General features: G+C 48.8%; 41 non-coding genes across 41 annotated transcripts; all 41 read right to left on the bottom strand.

Moving 5' to 3' along the window:
- Positions 1–60: 60 nt before the first annotated feature.
- Trnaf-gaa (transfer RNA phenylalanine (anticodon GAA)) lies at positions 61–133 on the bottom strand. The gene has a single exon. It is a non-coding gene; the product is annotated as a tRNA-Phe (tRNA).
- Positions 134–749: 616 nt separating this feature from the next.
- Positions 750–831, bottom strand: Trnas-uga (transfer RNA serine (anticodon UGA)). The gene has a single exon. It is a non-coding gene; the product is annotated as a tRNA-Ser (tRNA).
- A 571-nt stretch (positions 832–1,402) lies between these two features.
- Positions 1,403–1,484, bottom strand: Trnas-cga (transfer RNA serine (anticodon CGA)). Its single transcript has one exon. It is a non-coding gene; the product is annotated as a tRNA-Ser (tRNA).
- Positions 1,485–1,622: 138 nt separating this feature from the next.
- Trnak-uuu (transfer RNA lysine (anticodon UUU)) lies at positions 1,623–1,695 on the bottom strand. The gene has a single exon. It is a non-coding gene; the product is annotated as a tRNA-Lys (tRNA).
- Positions 1,696–2,233: 538 nt separating this feature from the next.
- On the bottom strand, positions 2,234–2,306 carry Trnaf-gaa (transfer RNA phenylalanine (anticodon GAA)). Its single transcript has one exon. It is a non-coding gene; the product is annotated as a tRNA-Phe (tRNA).
- A 613-nt stretch (positions 2,307–2,919) lies between these two features.
- On the bottom strand, positions 2,920–3,001 carry Trnas-uga (transfer RNA serine (anticodon UGA)). Its single transcript has one exon. It is a non-coding gene; the product is annotated as a tRNA-Ser (tRNA).
- Positions 3,002–3,572: 571 nt separating this feature from the next.
- Trnas-cga (transfer RNA serine (anticodon CGA)) lies at positions 3,573–3,654 on the bottom strand. The gene has a single exon. It is a non-coding gene; the product is annotated as a tRNA-Ser (tRNA).
- A 138-nt stretch (positions 3,655–3,792) lies between these two features.
- Positions 3,793–3,865, bottom strand: Trnak-uuu (transfer RNA lysine (anticodon UUU)). Its single transcript has one exon. It is a non-coding gene; the product is annotated as a tRNA-Lys (tRNA).
- A 540-nt stretch (positions 3,866–4,405) lies between these two features.
- Positions 4,406–4,478, bottom strand: Trnaf-gaa (transfer RNA phenylalanine (anticodon GAA)). Its single transcript has one exon. It is a non-coding gene; the product is annotated as a tRNA-Phe (tRNA).
- Positions 4,479–5,091: 613 nt separating this feature from the next.
- On the bottom strand, positions 5,092–5,173 carry Trnas-uga (transfer RNA serine (anticodon UGA)). The gene has a single exon. It is a non-coding gene; the product is annotated as a tRNA-Ser (tRNA).
- Positions 5,174–5,745: 572 nt separating this feature from the next.
- Positions 5,746–5,827, bottom strand: Trnas-cga (transfer RNA serine (anticodon CGA)). The gene has a single exon. It is a non-coding gene; the product is annotated as a tRNA-Ser (tRNA).
- A 138-nt stretch (positions 5,828–5,965) lies between these two features.
- Positions 5,966–6,038, bottom strand: Trnak-uuu (transfer RNA lysine (anticodon UUU)). Its single transcript has one exon. It is a non-coding gene; the product is annotated as a tRNA-Lys (tRNA).
- Positions 6,039–6,577: 539 nt separating this feature from the next.
- Positions 6,578–6,650, bottom strand: Trnaf-gaa (transfer RNA phenylalanine (anticodon GAA)). Its single transcript has one exon. It is a non-coding gene; the product is annotated as a tRNA-Phe (tRNA).
- Positions 6,651–7,263: 613 nt separating this feature from the next.
- Trnas-uga (transfer RNA serine (anticodon UGA)) lies at positions 7,264–7,345 on the bottom strand. Its single transcript has one exon. It is a non-coding gene; the product is annotated as a tRNA-Ser (tRNA).
- Positions 7,346–7,916: 571 nt separating this feature from the next.
- Positions 7,917–7,998, bottom strand: Trnas-cga (transfer RNA serine (anticodon CGA)). The gene has a single exon. It is a non-coding gene; the product is annotated as a tRNA-Ser (tRNA).
- Positions 7,999–8,136: 138 nt separating this feature from the next.
- Trnak-uuu (transfer RNA lysine (anticodon UUU)) lies at positions 8,137–8,209 on the bottom strand. The gene has a single exon. It is a non-coding gene; the product is annotated as a tRNA-Lys (tRNA).
- Positions 8,210–8,748: 539 nt separating this feature from the next.
- Positions 8,749–8,821, bottom strand: Trnaf-gaa (transfer RNA phenylalanine (anticodon GAA)). Its single transcript has one exon. It is a non-coding gene; the product is annotated as a tRNA-Phe (tRNA).
- Positions 8,822–9,434: 613 nt separating this feature from the next.
- Trnas-uga (transfer RNA serine (anticodon UGA)) lies at positions 9,435–9,516 on the bottom strand. The gene has a single exon. It is a non-coding gene; the product is annotated as a tRNA-Ser (tRNA).
- A 571-nt stretch (positions 9,517–10,087) lies between these two features.
- Positions 10,088–10,169, bottom strand: Trnas-cga (transfer RNA serine (anticodon CGA)). The gene has a single exon. It is a non-coding gene; the product is annotated as a tRNA-Ser (tRNA).
- Positions 10,170–10,307: 138 nt separating this feature from the next.
- On the bottom strand, positions 10,308–10,380 carry Trnak-uuu (transfer RNA lysine (anticodon UUU)). Its single transcript has one exon. It is a non-coding gene; the product is annotated as a tRNA-Lys (tRNA).
- Positions 10,381–10,919: 539 nt separating this feature from the next.
- On the bottom strand, positions 10,920–10,992 carry Trnaf-gaa (transfer RNA phenylalanine (anticodon GAA)). Its single transcript has one exon. It is a non-coding gene; the product is annotated as a tRNA-Phe (tRNA).
- Positions 10,993–11,605: 613 nt separating this feature from the next.
- On the bottom strand, positions 11,606–11,687 carry Trnas-uga (transfer RNA serine (anticodon UGA)). The gene has a single exon. It is a non-coding gene; the product is annotated as a tRNA-Ser (tRNA).
- A 571-nt stretch (positions 11,688–12,258) lies between these two features.
- Trnas-cga (transfer RNA serine (anticodon CGA)) lies at positions 12,259–12,340 on the bottom strand. Its single transcript has one exon. It is a non-coding gene; the product is annotated as a tRNA-Ser (tRNA).
- A 138-nt stretch (positions 12,341–12,478) lies between these two features.
- On the bottom strand, positions 12,479–12,551 carry Trnak-uuu (transfer RNA lysine (anticodon UUU)). Its single transcript has one exon. It is a non-coding gene; the product is annotated as a tRNA-Lys (tRNA).
- A 539-nt stretch (positions 12,552–13,090) lies between these two features.
- Trnaf-gaa (transfer RNA phenylalanine (anticodon GAA)) lies at positions 13,091–13,163 on the bottom strand. Its single transcript has one exon. It is a non-coding gene; the product is annotated as a tRNA-Phe (tRNA).
- A 613-nt stretch (positions 13,164–13,776) lies between these two features.
- Trnas-uga (transfer RNA serine (anticodon UGA)) lies at positions 13,777–13,858 on the bottom strand. The gene has a single exon. It is a non-coding gene; the product is annotated as a tRNA-Ser (tRNA).
- A 571-nt stretch (positions 13,859–14,429) lies between these two features.
- Positions 14,430–14,511, bottom strand: Trnas-cga (transfer RNA serine (anticodon CGA)). The gene has a single exon. It is a non-coding gene; the product is annotated as a tRNA-Ser (tRNA).
- A 138-nt stretch (positions 14,512–14,649) lies between these two features.
- On the bottom strand, positions 14,650–14,722 carry Trnak-uuu (transfer RNA lysine (anticodon UUU)). Its single transcript has one exon. It is a non-coding gene; the product is annotated as a tRNA-Lys (tRNA).
- Positions 14,723–15,261: 539 nt separating this feature from the next.
- Trnaf-gaa (transfer RNA phenylalanine (anticodon GAA)) lies at positions 15,262–15,334 on the bottom strand. The gene has a single exon. It is a non-coding gene; the product is annotated as a tRNA-Phe (tRNA).
- A 613-nt stretch (positions 15,335–15,947) lies between these two features.
- Positions 15,948–16,029, bottom strand: Trnas-uga (transfer RNA serine (anticodon UGA)). The gene has a single exon. It is a non-coding gene; the product is annotated as a tRNA-Ser (tRNA).
- A 572-nt stretch (positions 16,030–16,601) lies between these two features.
- On the bottom strand, positions 16,602–16,683 carry Trnas-cga (transfer RNA serine (anticodon CGA)). Its single transcript has one exon. It is a non-coding gene; the product is annotated as a tRNA-Ser (tRNA).
- Positions 16,684–16,821: 138 nt separating this feature from the next.
- Trnak-uuu (transfer RNA lysine (anticodon UUU)) lies at positions 16,822–16,894 on the bottom strand. Its single transcript has one exon. It is a non-coding gene; the product is annotated as a tRNA-Lys (tRNA).
- Positions 16,895–17,433: 539 nt separating this feature from the next.
- Positions 17,434–17,506, bottom strand: Trnaf-gaa (transfer RNA phenylalanine (anticodon GAA)). The gene has a single exon. It is a non-coding gene; the product is annotated as a tRNA-Phe (tRNA).
- Positions 17,507–18,119: 613 nt separating this feature from the next.
- Positions 18,120–18,201, bottom strand: Trnas-uga (transfer RNA serine (anticodon UGA)). The gene has a single exon. It is a non-coding gene; the product is annotated as a tRNA-Ser (tRNA).
- A 574-nt stretch (positions 18,202–18,775) lies between these two features.
- Positions 18,776–18,859, bottom strand: Trnas-cga (transfer RNA serine (anticodon CGA)). The gene has a single exon. It is a non-coding gene; the product is annotated as a tRNA-Ser (tRNA).
- Positions 18,860–19,606: 747 nt separating this feature from the next.
- On the bottom strand, positions 19,607–19,679 carry Trnaf-gaa (transfer RNA phenylalanine (anticodon GAA)). The gene has a single exon. It is a non-coding gene; the product is annotated as a tRNA-Phe (tRNA).
- Positions 19,680–20,291: 612 nt separating this feature from the next.
- Trnas-uga (transfer RNA serine (anticodon UGA)) lies at positions 20,292–20,374 on the bottom strand. Its single transcript has one exon. It is a non-coding gene; the product is annotated as a tRNA-Ser (tRNA).
- Positions 20,375–20,947: 573 nt separating this feature from the next.
- On the bottom strand, positions 20,948–21,027 carry Trnas-cga (transfer RNA serine (anticodon CGA)). The gene has a single exon. It is a non-coding gene; the product is annotated as a tRNA-Ser (tRNA).
- A 135-nt stretch (positions 21,028–21,162) lies between these two features.
- On the bottom strand, positions 21,163–21,232 carry Trnak-uuu (transfer RNA lysine (anticodon UUU)). Its single transcript has one exon. It is a non-coding gene; the product is annotated as a tRNA-Lys (tRNA).
- A 541-nt stretch (positions 21,233–21,773) lies between these two features.
- On the bottom strand, positions 21,774–21,846 carry Trnaf-gaa (transfer RNA phenylalanine (anticodon GAA)). The gene has a single exon. It is a non-coding gene; the product is annotated as a tRNA-Phe (tRNA).
- Positions 21,847–22,459: 613 nt separating this feature from the next.
- Trnas-uga (transfer RNA serine (anticodon UGA)) lies at positions 22,460–22,541 on the bottom strand. Its single transcript has one exon. It is a non-coding gene; the product is annotated as a tRNA-Ser (tRNA).
- Positions 22,542–22,883: the final 342 nt, after the last annotated feature.

A 22,883-nucleotide genomic window follows, 5' to 3' on the forward strand; every position in this document is an offset into this window, starting at 1 on the left:
GGTAGTTGCATTATCACAAACGCAGAGTAATTCCATTGGCGTCGCATGAAAACGAATACCTGCCGAAACCCGGGATCGAACCAGGGACCTTTAGATCTTCAGTCTAACGCTCTCCCAACTGAGCTATTTCGGCTGACGTCGAAGGTTGCCATTTGCATGTGTTCGTTAATTTGTGCCTCGTTGCCAATTTCACAGTCACCTTCGTCTGATAAGACATAGGGACGCTGAAGGGCGAGCAGCCGATGCAGTGAAGTTCCACACACATTTCTTCAGCTTCCGTCATCGTAACAAGCAAACATGTCGACTCGATTCGTGTGATATTGAATTCGCTGACTTGACGTGACGCCACGCTGACGCTAGGAAAACACGTGCTATATCGATGCCAGGGGCAACTCGTGTGCAGAGAACGAGACACAAGAAGGAGTGAGCCTCTCCACCATATGAGAGGCAGTATCTAGCAGATACACACGGTAAAACATTCGACTTGCGTTAGCTCATAAATTGCTACACGTCATCGTCTGCAAGCTAAAATGGACACATCTGCACTGCCCCAGTGAGGCGACACTTGTACTAACACCCTGGTGGACGGCTGTGAGACTAGGAGATGAGCTGCGGCTTCTGGGGGCGACTGTAACGCTGCGCCCTCGATCAAATAACACTGCACATTGCTGGTGACCCACGTGTTTAGTAGTGACGCAACTGCTAGGTGCATCCTAGCAACATCCGCCTTTTGAGAGCGAGAAAATTTTCGCAGTCGGCAGGACTCGAACCTACGCTCCCAGAGGGAATCTGATTTCAAGTCAGACGCCTTAACCACTCGGCCACGACTGCCGGTGGCGGAAGCGACTCCCGACAAGTGAAGCCGCCATCTTTAGAAGCAATCTGATGGCAGAAAACGGCGTGCCTCACTCTTTGCTGTAGGGTTTCCATTAGCCGTTACGAAAGTGTACTAATTTCCCACTGACTTATGGCTCCAATGGCGACTTCACCGACTTCCCACTGACGCACCGCTGACGCTAGTTTTCTGTCGTCTTAAAACGATGGACATACCTCCAAGCAGCTGCGAGATCTTAAGAAAAGAAAAAAAAACGCTGCACCACTGCTTTTGCCGCACTCGAATGATTGAAATTGCGATTCATAAAAAGAAAATGAAATGTCCGCTCTGTCCAACACTTTCGAGCACATCTGTGTACTCACCATCTCAGCGACGGCTTTCTGCAGTCCCAGCGTCAGTGCGAGGTGAACCGAAAGGCACAGTAAGTAGCTGTCGTCGCGAAAACTCAGTATTCTTAAAACGGAAATTTTCGTCTTGTTGAGAATGGCATCACTGGTTGCACCCGCATTCGCCACACGCATGTCACATGTGTGCGAAAACGTTTGCTCCTCTTTACGCAAAATCGCACGCAGCCGGTAGGATTCGAACCTACGCTCCCAGAGGGAATCTGATTTCGAGTCAGACGCCTTAACCATTCGGCCACGACTGCCGTTAGCGCGGTGTTCTCTCGACACATGCAACTGCTACCGTTTAAAACACTGTGGTGTCAGAAAACGGCGTAGCTGCATTATTTTCCGTAGCGTTTCCACCGCTACCAGACGAATCGCTACCAAAGTATTAAAATTTCCGCCCGGACAGGGACTTGAACCCTGGACCCTTAGGTTAAAAGCCTAATGCTCTACCGACTGAGCTATCCGGGCTCACACAAGGCTGCAAAACCTCCCACGATGCACAACTATACATTGACTCATGTCCTTTACTGTTGTTCAATCGCTGCATGGGGCCGTTACTAATAAAACGTCGCCCAAATGCTGTCTACAAACTTATCGCGCTAAGCCCGTAACACACTATCGAAGACTGCTGACACACGATGCAACAACAAATTGTACCAGTTGTTACGTCTCATACGTTGGAGCAGAGAATTTACGTGTTTTGTCGACACTCACTGGGCAATTGGAAAATTCACAAGCATTTCGAATGCAATGTTTCCCACGCTTTCGCTCATTTCACGGTTCCGTTGAAGATGTTCTTCACCACCTGACACAGAAAAGGAATGCAGTCGGTAGGATATTTTTAATTCTTTTGCTTCTAAGGGAGTTAGTTGTCTAGTAAGTTCCTCTTATGGCATGCAATAGACAACCAGAACAGCTACAGGAGAGGGTCAGTTTTGTTGTCAGCGGTAGTTGCATTATCACAAACGCAGAGTAATTCCATTGGCGTCGCATGAAAACGAATACCTGCCGAAACCCGGGATCGAACCAGGGACCTTTAGATCTTCAGTCTAACGCTCTCCCAACTGAGCTATTTCGGCTGACGTCGAAGGTTGCCATTTGCATGTGTTCGTTAATTTGTGCCTCGTTGCCAATTTCACAGTCACCTTCGTCTGATAAGACATAGGGACGCTGAAGGGCGAGCAGCCGATGCAGTGAAGTTCCACACACATTTCTTCAGCTTCCGTCATCGTAACAAGCAAACATGTCGACTCGATTCGTGTGATATTGAATTCGCTGACTTGACGTGACGCCACGCTGACGCTAGAAAACACGTGCTATATCGATGCCAGGGGCAACTCGTGTGCAGAGAACGAGACACAAGAAGGAGTGAGCCTCTCCACCATATGAGAGGCAGTATCTAGCAGATACACACGGTAAAACATTCGACTTGCGTTAGCTCATAAATTGCTACACGTCATCGTCTGCAAGCTAAAATGGACACATCTGCACTGCCCAGTGAGGCGACACTTGTACTAACACCTGGTGGACGGCTGTGAGACTAGGAGATGAGCTGCGGCTTCTGGGGGCGACTGTAACGCTGCGCCCTCGATCAAATAACACTGCACATTGCTGGTGACCCACGTGTTTAGTAGTGACGCAACTGCTAGGTGCATCCTAGCAACATCCGCCTTTTGAGAGCGAGAAAATTTTCGCAGTCGGCAGGACTCGAACCTACGCTCCCAGAGGGAAACTGATTTCAAGTCAGACGCCTTAACCACTCGGCCACGACTGCCGGTGGCGGAAGCGACTCCCGACAAGTGAAGCCGCCATCTTTAGAAGCAATCTGATGCAGAAAACGGCGTGGCCTCACTCTTTGCTGTAGGGTTTCCATTAGCCGTTACGAAAGTGTACTAATTTCCCACTGACTTAATGGCTCCAATGGCGACTTCACCGACTTCCCACTGACGCACCGCTGACGCTAGTTTTCTGTCGTCTTAAAACGATGGACATACCTCCAAGCAGCTGCGAGATCTTAAGAAAAGAAAAAAAAACGCTGCACCACTGCTTTTGCCGCACTCGAATGATTGAAATTGCGATTCATAAAAAGAAAATGAAATGTCCGCTCTGTCCAACACTTTCGAGCACATCTGTGTACTCACCATCTCAGCGACGGCTTTCTGCAGTCCCAGCGTCAGTGCGAGGTGAACCGAAAGGCACAGTAAGTAGCTGTCGTCGCGAAAACTCAGTATTCTTAAAACGGAAATTTTCGTCTTGTTGAGAATGGCATCACTGGTTGCACCCGCATTCGCCCACGCATGTCACATGTGTGCGAAAACGTTTGCTCCTCTTTACGCAAAATCGCACGCAGCCGGTAGGATTCGAACCTACGCTCCCAGAGGGAATCTGATTTCGAGTCAGACGCCTTAACCACTCGGCCACGACTGCCGTTAGCGCGGTGTTCTCTCGACACATGCAACTGCTACCGTTTAAAACACTGTGGTGTCAGAAAACGGCGTAGCTGCATTATTTTCCGTAGCGTTTCCACCGCTACCAGACGAATCGCTACCAAAGTATTAAAATTTCCGCCCGGACAGGGACTTGAACCCTGGACCCTTAGGTTAAAAGCCTAATGCTCTACCGACTGAGCTATCCGGGCTCACACAAGGCTGCAAAACCTCCCACGATGCACAACTATACATTGACTCATGTCCTTTACTGTTGTTCAATCGCTGCATGGGGCCGTTACTAATAAAACGTCGCCCAAATGCTGTCTACAAACTTATCGCGCTAAGCCCGTAACACACTATCGAAGACTGCTGACACACGATGCAACAACAAATTGTACCAGTTGTTACGTCTCATACGTTGGAGCAGAGAATTTACGTGTTTTGTCGACACTCACTGGGCAATTGGAAAATTCACAAGCATTTCGAATGCAATGTTTCCCACGCTTTCGCTCATTTCACGGTTCCGTTGAAGATGTTCTTCACCACCTGACACAGAAAAGGGAATGCAGTCGGTAGGATATTTTTAATTCTTTTGCTTCTAAGGGAGTTAGTTGTCTAGTAAGTTCCTCTTATGGCATGCAATAGACAACCAGAACAGCTACAGGAGAGGGGTCAGTTTTGTTGTCAGCGGTAGTTGCATTATCACAAACGCAGAGTAATTCCATTGGCGTCGCATGAAAACGAATACCTGCCGAAACCCGGGATCGAACCAGGGACCTTTAGATCTTCAGTCTAACGCTCTCCCAACTGAGCTATTTCGGCTGACGTCGAAGGTTGCCATTTGCATGTGTTCGTTAATTTGTGCCTCGTTGCCAATTTCACAGTCACCTTCGTCTGATAAGACATAGGGACGCTGAAGGGCGAGCAGCCGATGCAGTGAAGTTCCACACACATTTCTTCAGCTTCCGTCATCGTAACAAGCAAACATGTCGACTCGATTCGTGTGATATTGAATTCGCTGACTTGACGTGACGCCACGCTGACGCTAGAAAACACGTGCTATATCGATGCCAGGGGCAACTCGTGTGCAGAGAACGAGACACAAGAAGGAGTGAGCCTCTCCACCATATGAGAGGCAGTATCTAGCAGATACACACGGTAAAACATTCGACTTGCGTTAGCTCATAAATTGCTACACGTCATCGTCTGCAAGCTAAAATGGACACATCTGCACTGCCCAGTGAGGCGACACTTGTACTAACACCTGGTGGACGGCTGTGAGACTAGGAGATGAGCTGCGGCTTCTGGGGGCGACTGTAACGCTGCGCCCTCGATCAAATAACACTGCACATTGCTGGTGACCCACGTGTTTAGTAGTGACGCAACTGCTAGGTGCATCCTAGCAACATCCGCCTTTTGAGAGCGAGAAAATTTTCGCAGTCGGCAGGACTCGAACCTACGCTCCCAGAGGGAATCTGATTTCAAGTCAGACGCCTTAACCACTCGGCCACGACTGCCGGTGGCGGAAGCGACTCCCGACAAGTGAAGCCGCCATCTTTAGAAGCAATCTGATGGCAGAAAACGGCGTGGCCTCACTCTTTGCTGTAGGGTTTCCATTAGCCGTTACGAAAGTGTACTAATTTCCCACTGACTTATGGCTCCAATGGCGACTTCACCGACTTCCCACTGACGCACCGCTGACGCTAGTTTTCTGTCGTCTTAAAACGATGGACATACCTCCAAGCAGCTGCGAGATCTTAAGAAAAGAAAAAAAAACGCTGCACCACTGCTTTTGCGGCACTCGAATGATTGAAATTGCGATTCATAAAAAGAAAATGAAATGTCCGCTCTGTCCAACACTTTCGAGCACATCTGTGTACTCACCATCTCAGCGACGGCTTTCTGCAGTCCCAGCGTCAGTGCGAGGTGAACCGAAAGGCACAGTAAGTAGCTGTCGTCGCGAAAACTCAGTATTCTTAAAACGGAAATTTTCGTCTTGTTGAGAATGGCATCACTGGTTGCACCCGCATTCGCCCACGCATGTCACATGTGTGCGAAAACGTTTGCTCCTCTTTACGCAAAATCGCCACGCAGCCGGTAGGATTCGAACCTACGCTCCCAGAGGGAATCTGATTTCGAGTCAGACGCCTTAACCATTCGGCCACGACTGCCGTTAGCGCGGTGTTCTCTCGACACATGCAACTGCTACCGTTTAAAACACTGTGGTGTCAGAAAACGGCGTAGCTGCATTATTTTCCGTAGCGTTTCCACCGCTACCAGACGAATCGCTACCAAAGTATTAAAATTTCCGCCCGGACAGGGACTTGAACCCTGGACCCTTAGGTTAAAAGCCTAATGCTCTACCGACTGAGCTATCCGGGCTCACACAAGGCTGCAAAACCTCCCACGATGCACAACTATACATTGACTCATGTCCTTTACTGTTGTTCAATCGCTGCATGGGGCCGTTACTAATAAAACGTCGCCCAAATGCTGTCTACAAACTTATCGCGCTAAGCCCGTAACACACTATCGAAGACTGCTGACACACGATGCAACAACAAATTGTACCAGTTGTTACGTCTCATACGTTGGAGCAGAGAATTTACGTGTTTTGTCGACACTCACTGGGCAATTGGAAAATTCACAAGCATTTCGAATGCAATGTTTCCCACGCTTTCGCTCATTTCACGGTTCCGTTGAAGATGTTCTTCACCACCTGACACAGAAAAGGGAATGCAGTCGGTAGGATATTTTTAATTCTTTTGCTTCTAAGGGAGTTAGTTGTCTAGTAAGTTCCTCTTATGGCATGCAATAGACAACCAGAACAGCTACAGGAGAGGGTCAGTTTTGTTGTCAGCGGTAGTTGCATTATCACAAACGCAGAGTAATTCCATTGGCGTCGCATGAAAACGAATACCTGCCGAAACCCGGGATCGAACCAGGGACCTTTAGATCTTCAGTCTAACGCTCTCCCAACTGAGCTATTTCGGCTGACGTCGAAGGTTGCCATTTGCATGTGTTCGTTAATTTGTGCCTCGTTGCCAATTTCACAGTCACCTTCGTCTGATAAGACATAGGGACGCTGAAGGGCGAGCAGCCGATGCAGTGAAGTTCCACACACATTTCTTCAGCTTCCGTCATCGTAACAAGCAAACATGTCGACTCGATTCGTGTGATATTGAATTCGCTGACTTGACGTGACGCCACGCTGACGCTAGAAAACACGTGCTATATCGATGCCAGGGGCAACTCGTGTGCAGAGAACGAGACACAAGAAGGAGTGAGCCTCTCCACCATATGAGAGGCAGTATCTAGCAGATACACACGGTAAAACATTCGACTTGCGTTAGCTCATAAATTGCTACACGTCATCGTCTGCAAGCTAAAATGGACACATCTGCACTGCCCAGTGAGGCGACACTTGTACTAACACCTGGTGGACGGCTGTGAGACTAGGAGATGAGCTGCGGCTTCTGGGGGCGACTGTAACGCTGCGCCCTCGATCAAATAACACTGCACATTGCTGGTGACCCACGTGTTTAGTAGTGACGCAACTGCTAGGTGCATCCTAGCAACATCCGCCTTTTGAGAGCGAGAAAATTTTCGCAGTCGGCAGGACTCGAACCTACGCTCCCAGAGGGAATCTGATTTCAAGTCAGACGCCTTAACCACTCGGCCACGACTGCCGGTGGCGGAAGCGACTCCCGACAAGTGAAGCCGCCATCTTTAGAAGCAATCTGATGGCAGAAAACGGCGTGGCCTCACTCTTTGCTGTAGGGTTTCCATTAGCCGTTACGAAAGTGTACTAATTTCCCACTGACTTATGGCTCCAATGGCGACTTCACCGACTTCCCACTGACGCACCGCTGACGCTAGTTTTCTGTCGTCTTAAAACGATGGACATACCTCCAAGCAGCTGCGAGATCTTAAGAAAAGAAAAAAAAACGCTGCACCACTGCTTTTGCGGCACTCGAATGATTGAAATTGCGATTCATAAAAAGAAAATGAAATGTCCGCTCTGTCCAACACTTTCGAGCACATCTGTGTACTCACCATCTCAGCGACGGCTTTCTGCAGTCCCAGCGTCAGTGCGAGGTGAACCGAAAGGCACAGTAAGTAGCTGTCGTCGCGAAAACTCAGTATTCTTAAAACGGAAATTTTCGTCTTGTTGAGAATGGCATCACTGGTTGCACCCGCATTCGCCCACGCATGTCACATGTGTGCGAAAACGTTTGCTCCTCTTTACGCAAAATCGCACGCAGCCGGTAGGATTCGAACCTACGCTCCCAGAGGGAATCTGATTTCGAGTCAGACGCCTTAACCATTCGGCCACGACTGCCGTTAGCGCGGTGTTCTCTCGACACATGCAACTGCTACCGTTTAAAACACTGTGGTGTCAGAAAACGGCGTAGCTGCATTATTTTCCGTAGCGTTTCCACCGCTACCAGACGAATCGCTACCAAAGTATTAAAATTTCCGCCCGGACAGGGACTTGAACCCTGGACCCTTAGGTTAAAAGCCTAATGCTCTACCGACTGAGCTATCCGGGCTCACACAAGGCTGCAAAACCTCCCACGATGCACAACTATACATTGACTCATGTCCTTTACTGTTGTTCAATCGCTGCATGGGGCCGTTACTAATAAAACGTCGCCCAAATGCTGTCTACAAACTTATCGCGCTAAGCCCGTAACACACTATCGAAGACTGCTGACACACGATGCAACAACAAATTGTACCAGTTGTTACGTCTCATACGTTGGAGCAGAGAATTTACGTGTTTTGTCGACACTCACTGGGCAATTGGAAAATTCACAAGCATTTCGAATGCAATGTTTCCCACGCTTTCGCTCATTTCACGGTTCCGTTGAAGATGTTCTTCACCACCTGACACAGAAAAGGGAATGCAGTCGGTAGGATATTTTTAATTCTTTTGCTTCTAAGGGAGTTAGTTGTCTAGTAAGTTCCTCTTATGGCATGCAATAGACAACCAGAACAGCTACAGGAGAGGGTCAGTTTTGTTGTCAGCGGTAGTTGCATTATCACAAACGCAGAGTAATTCCATTGGCGTCGCATGAAAACGAATACCTGCCGAAACCCGGGATCGAACCAGGGACCTTTAGATCTTCAGTCTAACGCTCTCCCAACTGAGCTATTTCGGCTGACGTCGAAGGTTGCCATTTGCATGTGTTCGTTAATTTGTGCCTCGTTGCCAATTTCACAGTCACCTTCGTCTGATAAGACATAGGGACGCTGAAGGGCGAGCAGCCGATGCAGTGAAGTTCCACACACATTTCTTCAGCTTCCGTCATCGTAACAAGCAAACATGTCGACTCGATTCGTGTGATATTGAATTCGCTGACTTGACGTGACGCCACGCTGACGCTAGAAAACACGTGCTATATCGATGCCAGGGGCAACTCGTGTGCAGAGAACGAGACACAAGAAGGAGTGAGCCTCTCCACCATATGAGAGGCAGTATCTAGCAGATACACACGGTAAAACATTCGACTTGCGTTAGCTCATAAATTGCTACACGTCATCGTCTGCAAGCTAAAATGGACACATCTGCACTGCCCAGTGAGGCGACACTTGTACTAACACCTGGTGGACGGCTGTGAGACTAGGAGATGAGCTGCGGCTTCTGGGGGCGACTGTAACGCTGCGCCCTCGATCAAATAACACTGCACATTGCTGGTGACCCACGTGTTTAGTAGTGACGCAACTGCTAGGTGCATCCTAGCAACATCCGCCTTTTGAGAGCGAGAAAATTTTCGCAGTCGGCAGGACTCGAACCTACGCTCCCAGAGGGAATCTGATTTCAAGTCAGACGCCTTAACCACTCGGCCACGACTGCCGGTGGCGGAAGCGACTCCCGACAAGTGAAGCCGCCATCTTTAGAAGCAATCTGATGGCAGAAAACGGCGTGGCCTCACTCTTTGCTGTAGGGTTTCCATTAGCCGTTACGAAAGTGTACTAATTTCCCACTGACTTATGGCTCCAATGGCGACTTCACCGACTTCCCACTGACGCACCGCTGACGCTAGTTTTCTGTCGTCTTAAAACGATGGACATACCTCCAAGCAGCTGCGAGATCTTAAGAAAAGAAAAAAAAACGCTGCACCACTGCTTTTGCCGCACTCGAATGATTGAAATTGCGATTCATAAAAAGAAAATGAAATGTCCGCTCTGTCCAACACTTTCGAGCACATCTGTGTACTCACCATCTCAGCGACGGCTTTCTGCAGTCCCAGCGTCAGTGCGAGGTGAACCGAAAGGCACAGTAAGTAGCTGTCGTCGCGAAAACTCAGTATTCTTAAAACGGAAATTTTCGTCTTGTTGAGAATGGCATCACTGGTTGCACCCGCATTCGCCCACGCATGTCACATGTGTGCGAAAACGTTTGCTCCTCTTTACGCAAAATCGCACGCAGCCGGTAGGATTCGAACCTACGCTCCCAGAGGGAATCTGATTTCGAGTCAGACGCCTTAACCATTCGGCCACGACTGCCGTTAGCGCGGTGTTCTCTCGACACATGCAACTGCTACCGTTTAAAACACTGTGGTGTCAGAAAACGGCGTAGCTGCATTATTTTCCGTAGCGTTTCCACCGCTACCAGACGAATCGCTACCAAAGTATTAAAATTTCCGCCCGGACAGGGACTTGAACCCTGGACCCTTAGGTTAAAAGCCTAATGCTCTACCGACTGAGCTATCCGGGCTCACACAAGGCTGCAAAACCTCCCACGATGCACAACTATACATTGACTCATGTCCTTTACTGTTGTTCAATCGCTGCATGGGGCCGTTACTAATAAAACGTCGCCCAAATGCTGTCTACAAACTTATCGCGCTAAGCCCGTAACACACTATCGAAGACTGCTGACACACGATGCAACAACAAATTGTACCAGTTGTTACGTCTCATACGTTGGAGCAGAGAATTTACGTGTTTTGTCGACACTCACTGGGCAATTGGAAAATTCACAAGCATTTCGAATGCAATGTTTCCCACGCTTTCGCTCATTTCACGGTTCCGTTGAAGATGTTCTTCACCACCTGACACAGAAAAGGGAATGCAGTCGGTAGGATATTTTTAATTCTTTTGCTTCTAAGGGAGTTAGTTGTCTAGTAAGTTCCTCTTATGGCATGCAATAGACAACCAGAACAGCTACAGGAGAGGGTCAGTTTTGTTGTCAGCGGTAGTTGCATTATCACAAACGCAGAGTAATTCCATTGGCGTCGCATGAAAACGAATACCTGCCGAAACCCGGGATCGAACCAGGGACCTTTAGATCTTCAGTCTAACGCTCTCCCAACTGAGCTATTTCGGCTGACGTCGAAGGTTGCCATTTGCATGTGTTCGTTAATTTGTGCCTCGTTGCCAATTTCACAGTCACCTTCGTCTGATAAGACATAGGGACGCTGAAGGGCGAGCAGCCGATGCAGTGAAGTTCCACACACATTTCTTCAGCTTCCGTCATCGTAACAAGCAAACATGTCGACTCGATTCGTGTGATATTGAATTCGCTGACTTGACGTGACGCCACGCTGACGCTAGAAAACACGTGCTATATCGATGCCAGGGGCAACTCGTGTGCAGAGAACGAGACACAAGAAGGAGTGAGCCTCTCCACCATATGAGAGGCAGTATCTAGCAGATACACACGGTAAAACATTCGACTTGCGTTAGCTCATAAATTGCTACACGTCATCGTCTGCAAGCTAAAATGGACACATCTGCACTGCCCAGTGAGGCGACACTTGTACTAACACCTGGTGGACGGCTGTGAGACTAGGAGATGAGCTGCGGCTTCTGGGGGCGACTGTAACGCTGCGCCCTCGATCAAATAACACTGCACATTGCTGGTGACCCACGTGTTTAGTAGTGACGCAACTGCTAGGTGCATCCTAGCAACATCCGCCTTTTGAGAGCGAGAAAATTTTCGCAGTCGGCAGGACTCGAACCTACGCTCCCAGAGGGAATCTGATTTCAAGTCAGACGCCTTAACCACTCGGCCACGACTGCCGGTGGCGGAAGCGACTCCCGACAAGTGAAGCCGCCATCTTTAGAAGCAATCTGATGGCAGAAAACGGCGTGGCCTCACTCTTTGCTGTAGGGTTTCCATTAGCCGTTACGAAAGTGTACTAATTTCCCACTGACTTATGGCTCCAATGGCGACTTCACCGACTTCCCACTGACGCACCGCTGACGCTAGTTTTCTGTCGTCTTAAAACGATGGACATACCTCCAAGCAGCTGCGAGATCTTAAGAAAAGAAAAAAAAACGCTGCACCACTGCTTTTGCCGCACTCGAATGATTGAAATTGCGATTCATAAAAAGAAAATGAAATGTCCGCTCTGTCCAACACTTTCGAGCACATCTGTGTACTCACCATCTCAGCGACGGCTTTCTGCAGTCCCAGCGTCAGTGCGAGGTGAACCGAAAGGCACAGTAAGTAGCTGTCGTCGCGAAAACTCAGTATTCTTAAAACGGAAATTTTCGTCTTGTTGAGAATGGCATCACTGGTTGCACCCGCATTCGCCCACGCATGTCACATGTGTGCGAAAACGTTTGCTCCTCTTTACGCAAAATCGCACGCAGCCGGTAGGATTCGAACCTACGCTCCCAGAGGGAATCTGATTTCGAGTCAGACGCCTTAACCATTCGGCCACGACTGCCGTTAGCGCGGTGTTCTCTCGACACATGCAACTGCTACCGTTTAAAACACTGTGGTGTCAGAAAACGGCGTAGCTGCATTATTTTCCGTAGCGTTTCCACCGCTACCAGACGAATCGCTACCAAAGTATTAAAATTTCCGCCCGGACAGGGACTTGAACCCTGGACCCTTAGGTTAAAAGCCTAATGCTCTACCGACTGAGCTATCCGGGCTCACACAAGGCTGCAAAACCTCCCACGATGCACAACTATACATTGACTCATGTCCTTTACTGTTGTTCAATCGCTGCATGGGGCCGTTACTAATAAAACGTCGCCCAAATGCTGTCTACAAACTTATCGCGCTAAGCCCGTAACACACTATCGAAGACTGCTGACACACGATGCAACAACAAATTGTACCAGTTGTTACGTCTCATACGTTGGAGCAGAGAATTTACGTGTTTTGTCGACACTCACTGGGCAATTGGAAAATTCACAAGCATTTCGAATGCAATGTTTCCCACGCTTTCGCTCATTTCACGGTTCCGTTGAAGATGTTCTTCACCACCTGACACAGAAAAGGGAATGCAGTCGGTAGGATATTTTTAATTCTTTTGCTTCTAAGGGAGTTAGTTGTCTAGTAAGTTCCTCTTATGGCATGCAATAGACAACCAGAACAGCTACAGGAGAGGGTCAGTTTTGTTGTCAGCGGTAGTTGCATTATCACAAACGCAGAGTAATTCCATTGGCGTCGCATGAAAACGAATACCTGCCGAAACCCGGGATCGAACCAGGGACCTTTAGATCTTCAGTCTAACGCTCTCCCAACTGAGCTATTTCGGCTGACGTCGAAGGTTGCCATTTGCATGTGTTCGTTAATTTGTGCCTCGTTGCCAATTTCACAGTCACCTTCGTCTGATAAGACATAGGGACGCTGAAGGGCGAGCAGCCGATGCAGTGAAGTTCCACACACATTTCTTCAGCTTCCGTCATCGTAACAAGCAAACATGTCGACTCGATTCGTGTGATATTGAATTCGCTGACTTGACGTGACGCCACGCTGACGCTAGAAAACACGTGCTATATCGATGCCAGGGGCAACTCGTGTGCAGAGAACGAGACACAAGAAGGAGTGAGCCTCTCCACCATATGAGAGGCAGTATCTAGCAGATACACACGGTAAAACATTCGACTTGCGTTAGCTCATAAATTGCTACACGTCATCGTCTGCAAGCTAAAATGGACACATCTGCACTGCCCAGTGAGGCGACACTTGTACTAACACCTGGTGGACGGCTGTGAGACTAGGAGATGAGCTGCGGCTTCTGGGGGCGACTGTAACGCTGCGCCCTCGATCAAATAACACTGCACATTGCTGGTGACCCACGTGTTTAGTAGTGACGCAACTGCTAGGTGCATCCTAGCAACATCCGCCTTTTGAGAGCGAGAAAATTTTCGCAGTCGGCAGGACTCGAACCTACGCTCCCAGAGGGAATCTGATTTCAAGTCAGACGCCTTAACCACTCGGCCACGACTGCCGGTGGCGGAAGCGACTCCCGACAAGTGAAGCCGCCATCTTTAGAAGCAATCTGATGGCAGAAAACGGCGTGGCCTCACTCTTTGCTGTAGGGTTTCCATTAGCCGTTACGAAAGTGTACTAATTTCCCACTGACTTATGGCTCCAATGGCGACTTCACCGACTTCCCACTGACGCACCGCTGACGCTAGTTTTCTGTCGTCTTAAAACGATGGACATACCTCCAAGCAGCTGCGAGATCTTAAGAAAAGAAAAAAAAACGCTGCACCACTGCTTTTGCCGCACTCGAATGATTGAAATTGCGATTCATAAAAAGAAAATGAAATGTCCGCTCTGTCCAACACTTTCGAGCACATCTGTGTACTCACCATCTCAGCGACGGCTTTCTGCAGTCCCAGCGTCAGTGCGAGGTGAACCGAAAGGCACAGTAAGTAGCTGTCGTCGCGAAAACTCAGTATTCTTAAAACGGAAATTTTCGTCTTGTTGAGAATGGCATCACTGGTTGCACCCGCATTCGCCCACGCATGTCACATGTGTGCGAAAACGTTTGCTCCTCTTTACGCAAAATCGCACGCAGCCGGTAGGATTCGAACCTACGCTCCCAGAGGGAATCTGATTTCGAGTCAGACGCCTTAACCATTCGGCCACGACTGCCGTTAGCGCGGTGTTCTCTCGACACATGCAACTGCTACCGTTTAAAACACTGTGGTGTCAGAAAACGGCGTAGCTGCATTATTTTCCGTAGCGTTTCCACCGCTACCAGACGAATCGCTACCAAAGTATTAAAATTTCCGCCCGGACAGGGACTTGAACCCTGGACCCTTAGGTTAAAAGCCTAATGCTCTACCGACTGAGCTATCCGGGCTCACACAAGGCTGCAAAACCTCCCACGATGCACAACTATACATTGACTCATGTCCTTTACTGTTGTTCAATCGCTGCATGGGGCCGTTACTAATAAAACGTCGCCCAAATGCTGTCTACAAACTTATCGCGCTAAGCCCGTAACACACTATCGAAGACTGCTGACACACGATGCAACAACAAATTGTACCAGTTGTTACGTCTCATACGTTGGAGCAGAGAATTTACGTGTTTTGTCGACACTCACTGGGCAATTGGAAAATTCACAAGCATTTCGAATGCAATGTTTCCCACGCTTTCGCTCATTTCACGGTTCCGTTGAAGATGTTCTTCACCACCTGACACAGAAAAGGGAATGCAGTCGGTAGGATATTTTTAATTCTTTTGCTTCTAAGGGAGTTAGTTGTCTAGTAAGTTCCTCTTATGGCATGCAATAGACAACCAGAACAGCTACAGGAGAGGGTCAGTTTTGTTGTCAGCGGTAGTTGCATTATCACAAACGCAGAGTAATTCCATTGGCGTCGCATGAAAACGAATACCTGCCGAAACCCGGGATCGAACCAGGGACCTTTAGATCTTCAGTCTAACGCTCTCCCAACTGAGCTATTTCGGCTGACGTCGAAGGTTGCCATTTGCATGTGTTCGTTAATTTGTGCCTCGTTGCCAATTTCACAGTCACCTTCGTCTGATAAGACATAGGGACGCTGAAGGGCGAGCAGCCGATGCAGTGAAGTTCCACACACATTTCTTCAGCTTCCGTCATCGTAACAAGCAAACATGTCGACTCGATTCGTGTGATATTGAATTCGCTGACTTGACGTGACGCCACGCTGACGCTAGAAAACACGTGCTATATCGATGCCAGGGGCAACTCGTGTGCAGAGAACGAGACACAAGAAGGAGTGAGCCTCTCCACCATATGAGAGGCAGTATCTAGCAGATACACACGGTAAAACATTCGACTTGCGTTAGCTCATAAATTGCTACACGTCATCGTCTGCAAGCTAAAATGGACACATCTGCACTGCCCAGTGAGGCGACACTTGTACTAACACCTGGTGGACGGCTGTGAGACTAGGAGATGAGCTGCGGCTTCTGGGGGCGACTGTAACGCTGCGCCCTCGATCAAATAACACTGCACATTGCTGGTGACCCACGTGTTTAGTAGTGACGCAACTGCTAGGTGCATCCTAGCAACATCCGCCTTTTGAGAGCGAGAAAATTTTCGCAGTCGGCAGGACTCGAACCTACGCTCCCAGAGGGAATCTGATTTCAAGTCAGACGCCTTAACCACTCGGCCACGACTGCCGGTGGCGGAAGCGACTCCCGACAAGTGAAGCCGCCATCTTTAGAAGCAATCTGATGGCAGAAAACGGCGTGGCCTCACTCTTTGCTGTAGGGTTTCCATTAGCCGTTACGAAAGTGTACTAATTTCCCACTGACTTATGGCTCCAATGGCGACTTCACCGACTTCCCACTGACGCACCGCTGACGCTAGTTTTCTGTCGTCTTAAAACGATGGACATACCTCCAAGCAGCTGCGAGATCTTAAGAAAAGAAAAAAAAAACGCTGCACCACTGCTTTTGCCGCACTCGAATGATTGAAATTGCGATTCATAAAAAGAAAATGAAATGTCCGCTCTGTCCAACACTTTCGAGCACATCTGTGTACTCACCATCTCAGCGACGGCTTTCTGCAGTCCCAGCGTCAGTGCGAGGTGAACCGAAAGGCACAGTAAGTAGCTGTCGTCGCGAAAACTCAGTATTCTTAAAACGGAAATTTTCGTCTTGTTGAGAATGGCATCACTGGTTGCACCCGCATTCGCCCACGCATGTCACATGTGTGCGAAAACGTTTGCTCCTCTTTACGCAAAATCGCACGCAGCCGGTAGGATTCGAACCTACGCTCCCAGAGGGAATCTGATTTCGAGTCAGACGCCTTAACCATTCGGCCACGACTGCCGTTAGCGCGGTGTTCTCTCGACACATGCAACTGCTACCGTTTAAAACACTGTGGTGTCAGAAAACGGCGTAGCTGCATTATTTTCCGTAGCGTTTCCACCGCTACCAGACGAATCGCTACCAAAGTATTAAAATTTCCGCCCGAACAGGGACTTGAACCCTGGACCCTTAGGTTAAAAGCCTAATGCTCTACCGACTGAGCTATCCGGGCTCACACAAGGCTGCAAAACCTCCCACGATGCACAACTATACATTGACTCATGTCCTTTACTGTTGTTCAATCGCTGCATGGGGCCGTTACTAATAAAACGTCGCCCAAATGCTGTCTACAAACTTATCGCGCTAAGCCCGTAACACACTATCGAAGACTGCTGACACACGATGCAACAACAAATTGTACCAGTTGTTACGTCTCATACGTTGGAGCAGAGAATTTACGTGTTTTGTCGACACTCACTGGGCAATTGGAAAATTCACAAGCATTTCGAATGCAATGTTTCCCACGCTTTCGCTCATTTCACGGTTCCGTTGAAGATGTTCTTCACCACCTGACACAGAAAAGGGAATGCAGTCGGTAGGATATTTTTAATTCTTTTGCTTCTAAGGGAGTTAGTTGTCTAGTAAGTTCCTCTTATGGCATGCAATAGACAACCAGAACAGCTACAGGAGAGGGTCAGTTTTGTTGTCAGCGGTAGTTGCATTATCACAAACGCAGAGTAATTCCATTGGCGTCGCATGAAAACGAATACCTGCCGAAACCCGGGATCGAACCAGGGACCTTTAGATCTTCAGTCTAACGCTCTCCCAACTGAGCTATTTCGGCTGACGTCGAAGGTTGCCATTTGCATGTGTTCGTTAATTTGTGCCTCGTTGCCAATTTCACAGTCACCTTCGTCTGATAAGACATAGGGACGCTGAAGGGCGAGCAGCCGATGCAGTGAAGTTCCACACACATTTCTTCAGCTTCCGTCATCGTAACAAGCAAACATGTCGACTCGATTCGTGTGATATTGAATTCGCTGACTTGACGTGACGCCACGCTGACGCTAGAAAACACGTGCTATATCGATGCCAGGGGCAACTCGTGTGCAGAGAACGAGACACAAGAAGGAGTGAGCCTCTCCACCATATGAGAGGCAGTATCTAGCAGATACACACGGTAAAACATTCGACTTGCGTTAGCTCATAAATTGCTACACGTCATCGTCTGCAAGCTAAAATGGACACATCTGCACTGCCCAGTGAGGCGACACTTGTACTAACACCTGGTGGACGGCTGTGAGACTAGGAGATGAGCTGCGGCTTCTGGGGGCGACTGTAACGCTGCGCCCTCGATCAAATAACACTGCACATTGCTGGTGACCCACGTGTTTAGTAGTGACGCAACTGCTAGGTGCATCCTAGCAACATCCGCCTTTTGAGAGCGAGAAAATTTTCGCAGTCGGCAGGACTCGAACCTACGCTCCCAGAGGGAATCTGATTTCAAGTCAGACGCCTTAACCACTCGGCCACGACTGCCGGTGGCGGAAGCGACTCCCGACAAGTGAAGCCGCCATCTTTAGAAGCAATCTGATGGCAGAAAACGGCGTGGCCTCACTCTTTGCTGTAGGGTTTCCATTAGCCGTTACGAAAGTGTACTAATTTCCCACTGACTTATGGCTCCAATGGCGACTTCACCGACTTCCCACTGACGCACCGCTGACGCTAGTTTTCTGTCGTCTTAAAACGATGGACATACCTCCAAGCAGCTGCGAGATCTCTTAAGAAAAGAAAAAAACAAACGCTGCACACTGCTTTTGCCGCACTCGAATGATTGAAATTGCGATTCATACAAAGAAAATGAAATGTCCGCTCTGTCCAACACTTTCGAGCACATCTGTGTACTCACCATCTCAGCGACGGCTTTCTGCAGTCCCAGCGTCAGTGCGAGGTGAACCGCAAAGGCACAGTAAGTAGCTGTCGTCGCGAAAACTCAGTATTCTTAAACGGAAATTTTCGTCTTGTTGAGAATGGCATCACTGGTTGCACCCGCATTCGCCCACGCATGTCACATGTGTGCGAAAACGTTTGCTCCTCTTTACGCAAAATCGCACGCAGCCGGTAGGATTCGAACCTACGCTCCCAGAGGGAATCTGATTTCGAGTCAGACCGCTTAACCACCTCGGCCACGGACTGCCGTAGCGCGGTGTTCTCTCGACACATGCAACTGCTACCGTTTAAAACACTGTGGTGTCAGAAAACGGCTAGCTGCATTATTTTCCGTAGCGTTTCCACCGCTACCAGACGAATCGCTACCAAAGTATTAAAATTTCCGCCCGGACAGGGACTTGAACCTGGACCTTAGGTTAAAAGCCTAATGCTCTACCGACCTGAGCTATCCGGCTCACACAAGGCTGCAAAACCTCCCACGATGCACAACTATACATTGACTCATGTCCTTTACTGTTGTTCAATCGCTGCATGGGGCCGTTACTAATAAAACGTCGCCAAATGCTGTCTACAACTTATCGCGCTAAGCCCGTAACACACTATCGAAGACTGCTGACACACGATGCAACAACAAATTGTACCCAGTTGTTACGTCTCATACGTTGGAGCAGAGAATTTACGTGTTTTGTCGACACTCACTGGGCAATTGGAAAATTCACAAGCATTTCGAATGCAATGTTTCCCACGCTTTCGCTCATTTCACGGTTCCGTTGAAGATGTTCTTCACCACCTGACACAGAAAAGGGAATGCAGTCGGTAGGATATTTTTAATTCTTTTGCTTCTAAGGGAGTTAGTTCGTTAGTAAGTTCCTCTTATGGCATGCAATAGACAACCAGAACAGCTACAGGAGAGGGTCAGTTTGTTGTGTCAGCGGTAGTTGCATTATCACAAACGCAGAGTAATCTCCATTGGCGTCGCATGAAAACGAATACCTGCCGAAACCCGGGATCGAACCAGGGACCTTTAGATCTTCAGTCTAACGCTCTCCCAACTGAGCTATTTCGGCTGACGTCGAGAGGTTGCTATTTGCATGTGTTCGTTAATTTGTGCCTCGTTGCCAATTTCACAGTCACCTTCGTCTGATAAGACATAGGGACGCTGAAGGGCGAGCAGGCCGATGCAGTGAAGTTCCACACACATTTCTTCAGCTTCCGTCATCGTAACAAGCAAACATGTCGACTCCGATTCGTGTGATATTGAATTCGCTGACTTACGACGCCGCACGCTGACGCTAGAAAACACGTGCTATATCGATGCAGGGGCAACTCGTGTGCAGAGAACGAGACACAAGAGGAGTGAGCCTCTCCACCATATGAGAGGGCAGTATCTAGCAGATACACACCGGTAAAACATTCGACTTGCGTTAGCTCATAAATTGCTACACGTCATCGTCTGCAAGCTAAATGGACACATCTGCACTGCCAGTGAGGCGACACTTGTACTAACACCTGGTGGACGGCTGTGAGACTAGGAGATGAGCTGCGGCTTCTGGGGGCGACTGTAACGCTGCGCCCTCGATCAAATAACACTGCACACTTGCTGGTGACCCACGTGTTAGTAGTGACGCAACTGCTAGGTGCATCCTAGCAACGTCCGCCTTTTGAGAGCGAGAAATTTTCGCAGTCGGCAGGACTCGAACCTACGCTCCCAGAGGGGAATCTGATTTCAAGTCAGACGCCTTAACCACTCGGCCACGACTGCCGGTGGCGGAAGCGACTCCCGACAAGTGAAGCCCGCCATCTTTAGAAGCAATCTGATGGCAGAAAACGGCGTGGCCTCACTCTTTGCTGTAGGGTTTCCATTAGCCGTTACGGAAAGTGTACTAATTACCCACTGACTTATGGCTCCAATGGCGACTTCACCGACTTCCCACTGACGCACCGCTGACGCTAGTTTTCTGCTGTCTTAAAACGATGGACATACCTCCAAGCAGCTGCGAGATCTTAAGAAAAGAAAAAAAAAACGCTGCACCACTGCTTTTGCCGCCCTCGAATGATTGAAATTGCGATTCATAAAAAGAAAATGAAATGTCCGCTCTGTCCAACACTTTCGAGCACATCTGTGTACTCACCATCTCAGCGACGGCTTTCTGCAGTCCCAGCGTCAGTGCGAGGTGACCGAAAGGCACAGTAAGTAGCTGTCGTCGCGAAAACTCAGTATTCTTAAAACGGAAATTTTCGTCTTGTTGAGAATGGCATCACTGGTTGCACCCGCATTCGCCCACGCATGTCACATGTGTGCGAAAACGTTTGCTCCTCTTTACGCAAAATCGCACGCAGCCGGTAGGATTCGAACCTACGCTCCAGAGGGAATCTGATTTCGAGTCAGACGCCTTAACACTCGGCCACGACTGCCGTTAGCGCGGTGTTCTCTCGACACATGCAACTGCTACCGTTAAAACACTGTGGTGTCAGAAAACGCGTAGCTGCATTATTTTCCGTAGCGTTTCCACCGCTACCAGACGAATCGCTACCAAGTATTAAAATTTCCGCCCGGACAGGGACTTGAACCCTGGACCCTTAGTTAAAGCCTAATGCTCTACGACTGAGCTATCCGGGCTCACACAAGGCTGCAAACCTCCCACGATGCACAACTATACATTGACTCATGTCCTTTACTGTTGTTCAATCGCTGTCATGGGGCCGTTACTAATAAAACGTCGCCCAAATGCTGTCTACAAACTTATCGCGCTAAGCCCGTAACACACTATCGAAGACTGCTGACACCCGATGCAACAACAAATTGTACCAGTTGTTACGTCTCATACGTTGGAGCAGAGAATTTACGTGTTTTGTCGACACTCACTGGCAATTGGAAAATTCACAAGCATTTCGAATGCAATGTTTCCCACGCTTTCGCTCATTTCACGGTTCCGTTGAAGATGTTCTTCACCACCTGACACGAAAAGGGAATGCAGTCGGTAGGATATTTTTAATTCTTTTGCTTCTAAGGGGAGTTAGTTGTCTAGTAGTTCCTCTTATGGCATGCAATAGACACCCAGAACAGCTACAGGAGAGGTCAGTTTGTTGTTGTTGTCAGCGGTAGTTGCATTATCACAAACGCAGAGTAATTCCATTGGCGTCGCATGAAAACGAATACCTGCCGAAACCCGGGATCGAACCAGGGACCTTTAGATCTTCAGTCTAACGCTCTCCCAACTGAGCTATTTCGGCTGACGTCGAAGGTTGCTATTTGCATGTGTTCGTTAATTTGTGCCTCGTTGCCAATTTCACAGTCACCTTCGTCTGATAAGACATAGGGACGCTGAAGGGCGAGCAGCCGATGCAGTGAAGTTCCACACACATTTCTTCAGCTTCCGTCATCGTAACAAGCAAACATGTCGACTCGATTCGTGTGATATTGAATTCGCTGACTTGACGTGACGCCACGCTGACGCTAGAAAACACGTGCTATATCGATGCCAGGGGCAACTCGTGTGCAGAGAACGAGACACAAGAAGGAGTGAGCCTCTCCACCATATGAGAGGCAGTATCTAGCAGATACACACGGTAAAACATTCGACTTGCGTTAGCTCATAAATTGCTACACGTCATCGTCTGCAAGCTAAAATGGACACATCTGCACTGCCCAGTGAGGCGACACTTGTACTAACACCTGGTGGACGGCTGTGAGACTAGGAGATGAGCTGCGGCTTCTGGGGGCGACTGTAACGCTGCGCCCTCGATCAAATAACACTGCACATTGCTGGTGACCCACGTGTTTAGTAGTGACGCAACTGCTAGGTGCATCCTAGCAACGTCCGCCTTTTGAGAGCGAGAAAATTTTCGCAGTCGGCAGGACTCGAACCTACGCTCCCAGAGGGAATCTGATTTCAAGTCAGACGCCTTAACCACTCGGCCACGACTGCCGGTGGCGGAAGCGACTCCCGACAAGTGAAGCCGCCATCTTTAGAAGCAATCTGATGGCAGAAAACGGCGTGGCCTCACTCTTTGCTGTAGGGTTTCCATTAGCCGTTACGAAAGTGTACTAATTTCCCACTGACTTATGGCTCCAATGGCGACTTCACCGACTTCCCACTGACGCACCGCTGACGCTAGTTTTCTGTCGTCTTAAAACGATGGACATACCTCCAAGCAGCTGCGAGATCTTAAGAAAAGAAAAAAAAAACGCTGCACCACTGCTTTTGCCGCACTCGAATGATTGAAATTGCGATTCATAAAAAGAAAATGAAATGTCCGCTCTGTCCAAC

This window comes from Schistocerca cancellata, unplaced genomic scaffold (genome assembly GCF_023864275.1).
Source record: "Schistocerca cancellata isolate TAMUIC-IGC-003103 unplaced genomic scaffold, iqSchCanc2.1 HiC_scaffold_403, whole genome shotgun sequence".
NCBI classification, from domain to species: Eukaryota; Metazoa; Arthropoda; class Insecta; order Orthoptera; family Acrididae; genus Schistocerca; species Schistocerca cancellata.